At 30.6% G+C, this 13,907-nt stretch overlaps 1 protein-coding gene across 1 annotated transcript in view; it reads left to right on the top strand.

Annotated features, from left to right (window-relative positions):
• Window positions 1-4,778: 4,778 nt before the first annotated feature.
• Window positions 4,779-13,907, top strand: part of LOC113392972 (homeotic protein proboscipedia) — a 47,217-nt gene continuing 38,088 nt past the window's right edge. Inside the window, exon 1 of the mRNA XM_026629624.2 lies at window positions 4,779-5,024. The gene's annotated coding sequence lies outside the window, so the exon portion shown is untranslated. The remainder of the gene's footprint in view (window positions 5,025-13,907) is intronic.

The following is a 13,907-nucleotide window of genomic DNA, read 5'->3' as shown; positions in this document are numbered from 1 at the left end:
GGAGACTGATGAGTATACAAGAATTAAAGAAAAAAGTCGCAAAAGAGTAATTGGTTTACAAAACATATTGCTATAAAAATAATCTTTCACATCTAAAGTGAGAACTAGACCCAAGAAAGTTCGACAAGTGATAGTAAGTAAAAGACGTTATGCCGCTATAATAAATTTGTCATCCGATGGTATGGAGAGCTATTTACATACGAACAAACACGGAGCTATGCACATATTGTAGAAAATAGGTCTCACACTGCGTCACAGTCATTATAGAAAAAAAAATTATTTTTACCTGAAACTTTAGAGAATGCTTTTACTGTAATAGAAACTTGATAGAGTGTTTGGGATAAACTCTGAAGAGAGCTCCAATAAGGAAATCCAGTTATGCAGTTACTTCTGGGATGGCTCAGCTAAACATGATCTTGTAGCACTGAACTCGATAAATCGTCGTTGGGAGACACATCGGCAATATTATGGTGTAATCCTAATTCAACATTGTTTAACACTTAAATTACTGTACAAAGTAGCGTGCCGGTCAGTTTTCTACAGGTTATTCTCCAGAGAGTGTGTACAAGGAGTTACATAACTAAATACCACCTTCGTTTCATTCTTCCGAGGAAAATAGGTTATAAAAGTTTATATAGACGATCGTCATAACATCTTATGACCTCAAGCTCAACATTTGATTCTCAATAAATCGTGGGTGGTAGGTGGAAGTACCCTCAGTTCCAACGAAAAAAGAATTATAGGAATTTCCACGGTCATGATCATCAGTGTTTCTTTCATCTACTGGCTTAAGACCGGCGATGATTCAATAAAAACTATATGGAAATACAACTGGTACTATCAAATATCATTTGTACAATTATATCATAGCAATTTCCGATTGTTTTGATCACAATAATACACATACAGTAATTGTACCTTGACCGATAAATCTTTCGCACTTTTATCGTTATAATCACTCGTATACTCAAGTGAGATTATTTGTCTTATGAACCATAACAAAAGCATTATAAATATGAAAGGACGTAACGAACTTTAAAAATTTGAGAGTTGTTTCTAATCAACCAATATTAAAGGCTGACTATTTGCGCTAAATATAATGAACAGCGTATGTTTATATAAAAACAGGTACATACAGTCCAATGGAACAGCAATCTGATACGACCGAAGCGAGATTCACCCCAGAGAATATGGCTTCGCGTTCTTTCTTCTTTTCTTTCGAAGTTCTACTTAACTTTAAGCTGTTACTGGGTTTATTTTTAGAAAACACGGGACCGCTACCTAAGCTGTGTACTAGAACAACCTAAACAGTTTGTTAAAACAATAAGAACATGTAATTCTTACAATTAAAGCAATTAATTTTCAACCCATGGACAACCACTAATTTTTCTACTTACAGAGAAAAATAATAACCGCACCGAGTAACCATTTTTCTTAATAAAGATTAACGTTAACACGTCAAGGGTGAAAATATATAATTACTACCTTGTACGGTACACGTATGGTCTAGTGCATAAAACATTACTCAAGAAAACAAATAGCTTCGGTTGCATTACTATAGTATAACGTAGTATTATACACGAAAAAATAAATGTATGTACATTTTTCATAAAACTCTTACGTAAATGTTTGATATTGTTTGCTGTTCGTAATCTCTGAGACTGTGGCTGTACCGATGTAGCTATATAATCACTTAGTTAAGATAACTTAACATATTATGCACATGTCTTACTTTTATATATTTACTTAGTGATAGGATTTTGTGCAAGCCTATCTGGATAGGTACCACCCACATATCATAGGTATTTGTTTTCCGGTTTGAAGGGCAAGTTAGCCAGTGTGACTACAGGTTCAAGGGACGTACTGTCTCCGTTCCCAAAGTCAGTGGTATGTTGGTTAGGTATATAAAAAAGGTTCAAATTTCATTGCTATTATCTATGGGCAGTTGTGACTACCTACCAACCGATGACCTATTTGTTCGTCCTGGCGATGCCTTAAAAAAAAAGTGTCGGAAAACCTATCTTCTATAAAGTTCTATCTTCTACTGAGAGTCGCTGTGGCCGAAATCGGTTCAGGGGATATCAACTATATTTGGGATTATAAGAGATAACAACTTCTTAAAACCCTGTCGAATTAGTTTCATTTAGAGACTATGTTCAAATTGCATTTGAGATGTTTTCACTCTAAGGCGACGAAACATTGTGTAATTATAGAAATAATCGAAGGTCGTAGAATATCTAATGAAAAGGTCTTTAGGACATGTTAACCAATTCGATTATCATTTTTATTAATAACAAATGGTAGCTATTGAGTTTCTTGCCAGTTCTTCTTGGCATAAACTACATTTCGAACTGATAGCTTTACGTTTATTGTAATCCTGCGACATAACCATTCAAAAGTGCATAAAGAGCCTACTTGATGAAATATTTTTCATCTTCATCCGAAACATGCAGGTTTCCTCATGAAGTTTTACTTCAGCGCCAACAATGAACCTTGATTTGAACCAAAACTTCAGTTTTGATTCACAACTGGGATAAGTCGGCTCTTCATTGAGAATTATATTTTTAATTATCAAAATTAATACAAATATACCTGAAAACCCATATCATATCGACATATTTAATACGTGATATTGATTCTATTGCCGTATCGTAGTACTAATAAATTGTTTATAAGCAATTAAGATATTACCATTATAGGCAATAAAGGCTATTACAAATAATTTTAAAAGAAATAATGTGCTATCAATATTAAATTATTCGTAAAACTGAATTTATATCTGATGCTTTAAAATTATAAAAAATATAAAAGCTAATGGGTAAAACGGACTTTGAATAGCTAATAGCCGTGGACCGCTAAGCGGAATACTTAAATAAGTTTTTAACTTTATTTTAATTTTTTTCTTTTAATCCCCTCTTGAATATTCAACAATATGTAAAGCCGCTTGGAGACAACAGAATATTCTAATATTTCAAAGTTACAATTGTTATAAAAAATGAAATTTTAATAATACCATTTAAACTTCTCATTAGACAAGATCTTATAGGTACTATAAATAATAATAAATACATTGGTGCTCATATATTTATATATACGAGTATGTATATATAAATTTATCAACTAAATATTTAATTTATTTTAATGGACTTCTAATAAATGTTATTATGCCTTAATCGATTCAAATAATAATAAAATATGTAAGTAAATTAAATGAGGTTATTCATTTAGTAATGGCTCATGTAATTTTAAGAGGATAATATTTCATCTATCTTAATATATTTCCCATATTCTCTACTAACATCGTCTTTACGGGACCAGTCAATACAGCAATAAGAGGAAAAAAGATCTGAAATCGTAGTGTAATTAAGACGACCCACCGCATCGACCTCGAGGCCTTGACCGACAACGCGCCTAATGAGTTCAGCAACAATGTTGATCTCGACATATTGATTTCAACTTTACACCGATTTTTTAAAAATATTCTTTCAAATATTTAAATAATTTCAATAATGGAATCGATTGTAAGGTATAATTAGGTTTCTCGTAAAAATAAATCGTCTCAATACTAAATATTTATTATATTTTTCTTGATAAAACTGTATTTTTTTTTTATTAATGATCTGTAATATTTTCATTAATTTCCTTTATAACTCCTAAACGATTCTAAGCCTAAACTATTCTTAGTTGATACAGCAAATCGAATTTTATAAGAATTAATTTTTAAAAAGTTAAGTTATATGTAGCTTCTATTAAAGTATCACTTGAACTCAAATCAAGTACCGTATTTTAGATATATTTCCTATTCACCATTCGAATTATGAAAAAAACTCACCAATCACATTCAAATGAGTCACGAGAATTGTATCAATTGGTAAAGATGTCGCGACGCCATATTGTTACATTGCATTTCTCATGCAATGTCCCGTTCGCTAAACAAAAATCAAACAACAAAAGGAAAACGCCGACGAGCCGGTTACTAAAGTTTTTTTATTTTATTTCAGCGTGACTGGCGCTGCCAAACGAAAAACGTACTATGTCTCTACGAGATCTATACTTAAATCCTCTGTACATAAAAGTCTTAACTTTCTCAAAACTGGTTTTCTTTAAAGACATTTTGTTTTTCAATATAAAAGCACCAACACGAACGCTCCGCCTACACTTGATTTAAAATTAGAACTCTTGCATGACAAACGCCGGTAACACGAAATTATATGCTAAAAAGTTAAACTTTATCTACAGGTGATAGAGCACATTATTGTGCGATAGTTTATCTGCAGTAAGGTGGGTTGCTCCGTAAATGCCATTGGCCCAATAGCGCGACGTGAAACAAACAAGAAATATGGGAGAGAAGAAGACGGCACTAATCAACGGTCGAATTGCGGCATTATTCGAACCAAATATACATTTTTAATAATAAATATATATATATTATTCCTTAATTAAAAATTAAGCCTAACATAGTTCCAATATCAATAAAAAAAAATAAAAACTATGTTTAAACCGAAAACTGCAGTAAAATATAAAAAGAGACGAAAGATATAGCTTTGCTGTGGTAGAGAAAGGGATGAAAAATATGTTTTGTAGACGGCTCGTTTTCTATTTTCGAAATAAGTATAAGATAGAGCAGTTGGTTTAATGGGACGTATCATGTCGAAATAAAGTTTAATTTTGCTCAGCACAGTTTGGTACGTTTGTCTTTTAAGCTTCAAATAATGTATGGAAATGGGCATGGCGGCAAGCGAGCAGTGACGATTCGTTTAGTAGACAGTTGACAGTCGCCACGCCACACTGACATAGCGATAGAAACACTGATAACAAAATATCTATTGATGAATATTTTTTGCTGACTCTCCGCCTAGTGTTTTGTTTTTTATTGGACGGATTAAAGCAGTGCATTGAAGGAGGATTGTTAAGACTTATTTAATCAGTGAAGTGAAGTGTTGTGAAGTTGATAATGACTAAAAGTGTTTTGGACTAACGTGTCTCGATTGAATTTTTTCTATAACTAATATTTTACATTTTACGTAAGTTAATTTTATTCTATGTGAATATAAATAAAATACCAATAAAAAAATAAGTCAAAGAGTTTGGGGGTACTTGTAGAAGTTTCATTGGCCCTTACATCATGAAGACGCAGGTAGAGTTTTTGTTAATTAAAAAGTTCTTGAAGAACCTAGAGTTATAGCGTTAACAGTAAAAAAATATTGCATGGAACGTGATTTGTTTTTCTTGTGATTATAAAGTACTACCTACCTTTCTACTAAACGTTCGAAGTGTGTAATTGAAGTCTTTAATATTATACCAATTAATAGTGTACATACCTATTATGAACTTTTTTACTGAGTATCTTTTATATTATATGTATGACATGTATCTATAGGTATGCATATGAACGTAACGTATACGTAAGGTTAAGTTAACAAAAAAAAAAAACAAATTTATCACTCGGTATAATTTTTTTGCATCAGTTTAATATATAGATAATATAAATTATAATACCTTATTATTAAATTATATAATAAAATATTCTATACATATGTATTCTATACATTTGAAATTATATGTAGGTATATTTAAATTAGGTAACACAGGTAATTAACTTATATTTTATTAAATTTTTAATATATATATGTGGCTTGGGTATGGTACCTACAAAACTAACACTAACACCAATGAATAAGTAGGTATTCAGTGTTGTTATCGCTCAAAAATATATTAAGATTGCCTATCGTAAGATTCATTTATCGTGAGACTAAATATTTTCTTCATGAAATAAGGATGTAGGCACATAAAATTCTAAAATCTTATCTTGTAGGTTAAATCATACTGGAGGAGCAATTTCTTTAGGTAGTTGCCTACAGATAAAGTATGAAAGTTCTTTGTTTTAATTATCAAGATATGAATCATTGCCATTGCCATTGAACTACTAAAAAAGAACAAATAGAGGCTTATCTCTACATTCTAGTGATTTCCTTTATATTATAATGTATACTTTTTAAAGTAAATACATATATATGCACCTATAGCTTTTTATACGTTAATTTAAAAATTATATAAAATATATTTTCAAATTATCTTTTAAAGATTATTTTTTTCTTATAACAAATACTATGTAATCGTGATAAATATTTCTTAAAAAAGACAATTTTAAATGTGTCCTTACCACGCTAAATACATAGCGTCGTAAAGTGTATATACCTAGAGATCGTTTAAGTCTACCACTAATAATAAAAGTATTTCCATTGAGTTTAAATAATATAGTTATTATATCTTATATATAAATTTATATTTAATTAACCAACAACAAAAGTTTAAAATGAATTTCAAATTCCCCACATTATATACATTAAGCTGCAGTATATTTAAATTTAAACCTATATACTAGCGATGTTTGATATCCAAGCTACTGATACGCTATAGCGGTCCCGCCTACCGTCGCTGGGCGGTTAGACGCGACGGGACACGCCCATCCGAATATACAATACACTAACTTACAATACACATGTGTAACTTCCTCAATGCATTTTAAACTACCACGTGATTTAAATAAGAATTCCATTTTTGAATTCGACTAACGGAATAATATCTCATCTAAAAATATGTATATATACAAATGTTTTATTAACACGCTATATACTTGATGATCATTTTTGTTTTATAATCGAAATGTCCAATATAATAAAATGTGTAATTGAATAAGTAATGGTCCAAAGGTATATTAAAAAACGCGCGATCTGCTCATACTTTCTTCAGTATATCACTACTCGTTATATTAAGTTAATAAAAAATAAATGTGGGCATTTTATAAAAAGAGTACCACTACAAATACAATAGGAATATGTCTATAGGTAGACGAGAAGAAATGAAATTTTGAGTTAAAAAAGATGCAATAACAAACGCAGCATACAAATTAAAAAAATCTTGCTTTCAGTTTCTGATCGATATACGATGGATTGCCGCTGATTTTTATAAAATAGTATCACACGTCTTATAGAGATTATTATAACGAAACAATACGTGTTTCCCACACATAATAAAGTAGCTAAATAAATATTTCACGAGACAGTGTGCACCCCATGCGATCCATCACGAATCACGGCTCTGTCGGACGTTTACGACTCGAATCACTTTTCTGTTCCGCAACACTGCATTATGTCACTTTGACATATTTTTATTAGATTCAACGTATAAAATTGCGTATATGTAACGACTATACTAGGCTAAAATTAGGAGTTATTTGGGTTATTTAAGTGTATGGGTTGTGTTTTTTATTCGACTGTTGTAGAACTATAAGCAAACTCTTTTCAGTAAGTTTACTGTCCGATATTTCTTTTTTATTCTGTTATTGATATTTTTTATAAAAGGAAGGTTTTTTAAATCCCACGTTAGCAATATTGTAGGATCTACTTATAAGTACTTATGTCACAGTGTCAATGCCATTGACTCAAAACAGCGTTATACTTACCATCCAGTGGGATACCTATGTTGTTCAGTCCGTCTTTTAGATAGAATAAAAATAATAGTGACTGAATCGATTAAAATATACACATATTAAGAATATTCGCTTAATCTTATATTTAGCTCAACATTGGAAACATTGTAGAGATGGCATAGTAGCTATCATATTCGATAATTATGTTCCAATATTCATGTTCAAATAGCCACTGAAATTACAGGCACATAATATAGCAACTTGCGTCTTAATATTAGGAATTATAATATGTTAAGTGTATTCCTGTGACCATTTGTCGTAAGATATTTTAACAGCAAATACATTGATGTCATTTTAAATAAGTTATTCTATAAACATTATGTATATTGATGAATAATATGAAAGTAGGAATCATCAACGCGGTTATGTTCGCGTTTTTGGGGTTGATGGTCAGGTATGAGGTATTAAAAGTATGCCTATGTCCTTAGGATTCAAGCTAGGTTCAGACTATTTTTTTTCCAAAAAATATATCAAATTCGTTTCAGTGGTATGTCCATAAAAGCGTAACAAACAGAGAGAGTTATTTTTACATTTATAATATTGGTATAGATTAATTTTTTAATTACACTAATGTAACTCTGAGTGTTATACGATATTTTATGTAATCATACAAACCTTGTTAAATCACTTTTGCTTTTAAAGTTTCTTAAAAAAAAAAATCTAATAATTTTATTTCCACGAGATTTTCTCATTTTTGTTTCATTGTTTTTTTCGGGTTTAATAAAAAAAACAGAGCTTATTGCTAAATTGTATGAGGTCCTCATTACTTTAACGTCTCCATAAATTCACTAAATTTGTTTTATGTAGGTCAGTCTTAGTCAATTAGTAGGATAGGATAAGTATATCCTATCCAACTAATTGACTAAGATCTCACTCTCTCCTCTCTAACCTCGGTTCCTATTAGCTTTCTTAATCTCGGTTTGAAACATCACAGTCATTTCACCAGCACTCTGGTCTCATTTTAACCTGATAGTTTTGTTCCCAATATCTGAAACTCATTTTTTTCGAATATTTATTTTATGGTCTGTCTTGACACCTAAAATGCTTCTGAAGATGCTGGCGTTCCTTGAAATGGGACGTCTAATTTTCACTCAGGGACCCGATTTAAGCAGCGTAATTTATGATGGATAAACTGTAACTTACATTTCGTCCAACAAGCTAAGCTAGCAACCTGTAAAGGATGTTAAATGATCTTCCTTTGCGATCCTTTTTGATTTCCTCAATTCTTCTAAATTTCCACACATCGTCTCGTAACGGTAAATTCTTGCACTAAATTCACAATTCAATTCAAGCACACAATTCTCGGATTTGTAAGACCAGAAGCCACTTATGTGCACCTTTTGTTACATTGCAAACTCAAAGTATCATAAAAATTTACTCTAGTCGGTACAAGTACTGATGATCTAGTGGATATTTACTTATTAATTAAAAAATAATGTTAAGAAGTAATGTGCATTTCTGACCGGCATAGTTGACCGACTCAACATCTTGTAATGATAATTTGTAACATTTTTTCTAACAATTTTCTATTCAAATCTTAGACAGTATCCTGAAGAAAATCAGTATAATCCGTGATGCCTGGAAAACATTGCAATAATTGAGAATAATTTATATTTTTTACTTTCTGCAAAGTAAAAAAAATTAAATAATTTATTTAGTTTATACCCACTGATTGATTCATAAAAATAATGAAACGATCAATAATCCTTGACCTTCCCTGAAGTGATCCTTTAGACGTATGCGTCTGGTATACGTAAATAAATAAATATGATTCCAATTTGACTACAGAAAGTTGTTCTGTACTTAGGAGTGTAGGTACAAAATACTAGTTGTAAGAAACTTTTAACTTTTATTTTCAACTAGGTATTGAAAATATATTTTGACAAAGTTTAATCATACCCTCGTTGGCTAGGAATAAAATATCTTTTTATATATGTAATTTATTTCAGTTTCAAACCTTTCTAATAATATTTTTATACTTCATGTCTAGGTGAATTTATATTGCGTATGTTAATGTAGTATATTATTTATTTGTAATCATTTCAGAAATCATAAAGTACTAAAGCCCTTGTGTAATTAAAGGCGTCCTTTACTCTTCACATTTGAATCATATTTCAGCACATTGCCCCAATGCTGATTTTTTAATACAAATTCACAATTCCTTCATCGCCGTACACAAATTAAGCACTTAAAAACTCAGTGGCCCTGGTCAGTGGCGTAACTACCATTTTCGGAGAACAATACAAAAAATGGAAGTAAGAATTACTCAAAAACGGGTTTTGGAAAATAAGCGTTTGATGCCCCCCTGAATGCCCCCATGCGACCGCTAGTATTGACTGTGCTACTAGCGTTGTTTTGTGTTAGAACTTCCAATCTTCAAATTCGCTTCATTACAATTCATATTCCTTTAATATAACCACTGGACCATCTTGGTTCATTGGCAAAATATACGCTTTTGTTATGTAATATTGAGAAATACGATAATATATTCTTAACACCTGATTAGCTTTGTGATGAATCAATGACATCCATCAATCAAGATAATGAACTTAATATTATGATATTTTTATAACGTCTGATATACAACGATCTTCTAACACAACCGTAGTTTCTTTTGTATTTATCTTTATAAATATTTTATAACGAAAGATATTATCGTATTTTTATTATGTTATGAGTATGTATATTGTCTACTATAAAATAATTACGAAAATGTTTCATTGAATAGTTGAAATTGTACTTCATAAAAAATATTATGAATGCCGTTTTTGTTGAGTGCAAGAGATAGATTAGAAAGTTAATTGTAAATCATAAATACAAGTTCCGACGATGACTTCGAGATAATTTCTAATGGAGTTTCCAACGCACCCACGGCACATATGGAGATTTTCTCTTTAGATGAAAAACTTATTATTCAAGCGCACATTCTATAAAATTGCATTAAAAAACTTGGTGCACTTTTCACCAAATTAACATTTTCATTATATATTCGTATTAAATGAGATAATAATACCTACATGCCTACATTAAGCCCATGTGCATACGATACGATACGGTGAATATTTTTTTCTTTCACGAGTCTCTATTTCACAAGTAAGTGTTGTTATGTTATGTTATGTTTTGCTATTGAATTTTAAAGCAGTAACAACCTGACTAATTGAGCTCACACTTTGCATACATACTCGTACACAGTTACTTAATGTTTTGTTTTGTGTCTGCAGGAAGTTTAATCGTTTTATTAGAAACATTCATTTAAATATTATAAGCAAAAGTCCACAGCTTGTTCTGGAGCTGTTCCTATCAGATAGGTGGATATGTCTGTGGCAGACCTCCATCGACCCTTGGTTATTTCCTGACGATGATTTCTTTCACCGCCAAGCCTTGAGTGGTGCTTGCCCGAGTTTAGTTTTATATTTATAAAATACGTGTCATTAATAAACATGGATTTAATTAATTTCGGCTACGAATACCTACATACATTTTATAATTTTTTAATGTAAAATATATTTTGACTACTAGAATAATCTTATGGTACATCGTAAAATATGTATAGAAAATGTATTGCTAATAATTAAAGATCTATTATAATTTTTCTATACCTACCTATAGCAAGTGGATATAGTAGGAAGATATCAGAATTAATTCTTTGAGATAGCCGGTAATCCATACTATTATAATATTAGAGTCAGCCTTTGCTCAGCTGTGAACACTTTACTTACTTTAAAGCAATTCTTAAAAAACCACACCTACGTGCAATCCCTATAACTACTTATAAAATGTTGAAGGTTACGATATACTATAAAGCTATATAAAATATCTCTTATTGTATTCACTTTAAAGTCCAACATTGGCCTATAATATTTTTAAAGCGTCATTAAATCGTACATGACACAGACAGTTACTTTTAGACGAGCGACGAGTGATGATTAACCAGTATTATTAGGCTTAAAGACTATAATTTGATAAAGTATATAAATTATGTGTGTTTTGCGCTGTTGTCAATAGCACTGGAATCGCTCAAGGATGGTGTAGGCGATTGTCTTAAGAGCTCAGTTATGATCTGTCATTACGCGGCCGTCATCGCGTTGCGTGGGAATTATTCTGTATTAGACAATGACATGAGCCTCGGCGCCGTTGATTCTATCAGTTGGATTCCTCGAAGTTCAATTGTCCACTCCAGATACTATATCCATTGCGTTATTGCGATTTGTAATGCAGTCATATAACCCGTTTCCCAATGATATATAAAATTTCTAATAAATAAGCATAAATTTAAATACATATATTTTTTTAAAGTAGGTATTATATACAAGATAATAGAGCTCTTAGACTTTATACTGATGGATTCATACCAATTTTCCATATTATAAAAGTAATAAAGTCCTATTCCGATATAAAGCCAATACAGGTAAAAAGATTTTTCTACTCATTAAAAAACGAAGAAATTTACGGTTGTGTACTTAAACAAAATACACAAACGTATGATAGAATATAGAAAAATAACTAATAATACGTAATATTGTTAAAAAATAAAAAAACATTAAAAAAAAAAAATCTCCTGAATATTAGTACACGACACCCACACATATTACAAATAATTTAGTTACATAACGCATAAGGTATATACCTACATATATATAGAACGTGGTCGGCAATGGGCGGCCACACGCAATTCTATTCCCCGAAGAGGAAATCGTTATGGCCGGCAAATTGGGCCCTAACCACTAGTTTGTGCCGCGACCCGTCTTGTCACGCAGATGTTACTTACATAAGGATTTTCAACAACTTATGAATGCTAAAAAAGGTTTATACATAGATATATATATACAGGAATAGCTAAAGTAACAATCTTTAGATTTTACCTGATTACAAAAATTGTACATAAATGAATTTTAATAATAAGAGGCCAAATATATTTTATCTTTATTATATATTTATTTGTGTGTAATATAATGACGTCACTTGGAAAAAAAACGTAGACTAATTGAACCTGCGTTATTAAAAAAATAGTCAATATGTGGTCAAAAGTTCGTACCATAGTAATTGCTGATTTTTATTAAATGAAAATTGGAATTTTATATTGATTATAATTACAATTATCTCTATGAAAGTAAAAAAATGAAGTCTGAAACTTAATTTTTCATAAAACTATCTCCTTCCTTAGGTAGTACTATGGTCTTGGAACTCATGTTATATGTACCCTACTAATAATTCCTACTTTATACTAAACTTATATATATATATATATATATATATGTATTTTAAACTGCAAGTTTAAAATCTATATTTATAATAGACTGCAACTTGACAACACATAAACTTGTATTAATATAAAAAGCAAATAAAATTTGTAAACGTACTTAGCATGTAGATAAGTAGATCTCATCATGAAAATCACTGATGAATGAAAATGATATTTAATTAGTTTCCATAAAAATCGACAATTTACATAATTCAACCATAATTTTAATGTATGGACTTTTATTTAATGAACGACTTACAAATTAAAAGACTAAATCGAAATGTTCAACATTTAAGCGAAAAGATTCGCGTACGTACGTACTTTTCAAAACAAAACAAAATAATTCATTCATTTGAAAATCAAATAACTCGTTATATAGGTATTTGAACGAGCAAAAATTCAAATCCACACGAGGCATAACCATATTATAGATTTGGAATATTAAATTAGGAATATTGTTATTTCGTAAGCTGTGAGATTTGAGTGAAATGTCGTTTTCTAAATATAGCGTCATAAACAAATTCATAAGTAGGCTATGTTCTCCATTTTATGCGTTTTTAAAGGGCCCCCCTCGAGGGAGCGGAAAGTGAAACGTGGCGTATAACCCACACCCTTACAAAAAACAAGAGGGAAAGGATAGGGCTTGGGAAATTTTAAAGTGTCACCGTCGATGTCGAGATGTAACGAATGTGGAAACTCTGAGTACACTTCAATACAAAACTTACTTCATACCATTATTGCTTACAATAATTTATTTGATGTTCAAACTCACATTTAATTCATTTTATTTAACAAACTGCCACAAATGTTTATTCTCAGAACATGATATCAAATTTTAAAAAAATTAACCGATTTTAAATTTAAATAGGACCGAACGGGAAATATACCGTCCCCAACAAAAATATTTTTTTTCAAAAAGATTCATGACGGAGTACAAAAGTAACAAAACAATACACCCAAATTGATAACCTCCTTATATTTTTGATGTCGGTTAAAGCTGTATGCCTATACAAAACTAATTATTACAACTAAATTAACCTTATACCTTTTTTTACTTTTAACCTTATTATGTATTTATTCTTTAAGTAAGATATTAAATAAGGTTTACGCTACAAAATTAAACACCAAATTTTAATATGAATATGACGGCCTATATATCTACTAACAGTGAAC

The sequence above is a fragment of the Vanessa tameamea genome, chromosome 12, assembly GCF_037043105.1.
Source record: "Vanessa tameamea isolate UH-Manoa-2023 chromosome 12, ilVanTame1 primary haplotype, whole genome shotgun sequence".
NCBI classification, from domain to species: Eukaryota; Metazoa; Arthropoda; class Insecta; order Lepidoptera; family Nymphalidae; genus Vanessa; species Vanessa tameamea.
Note: the sequence above shows the minus strand (reverse complement) of the source record. Positions and strands in the feature narration are given on the sequence as shown.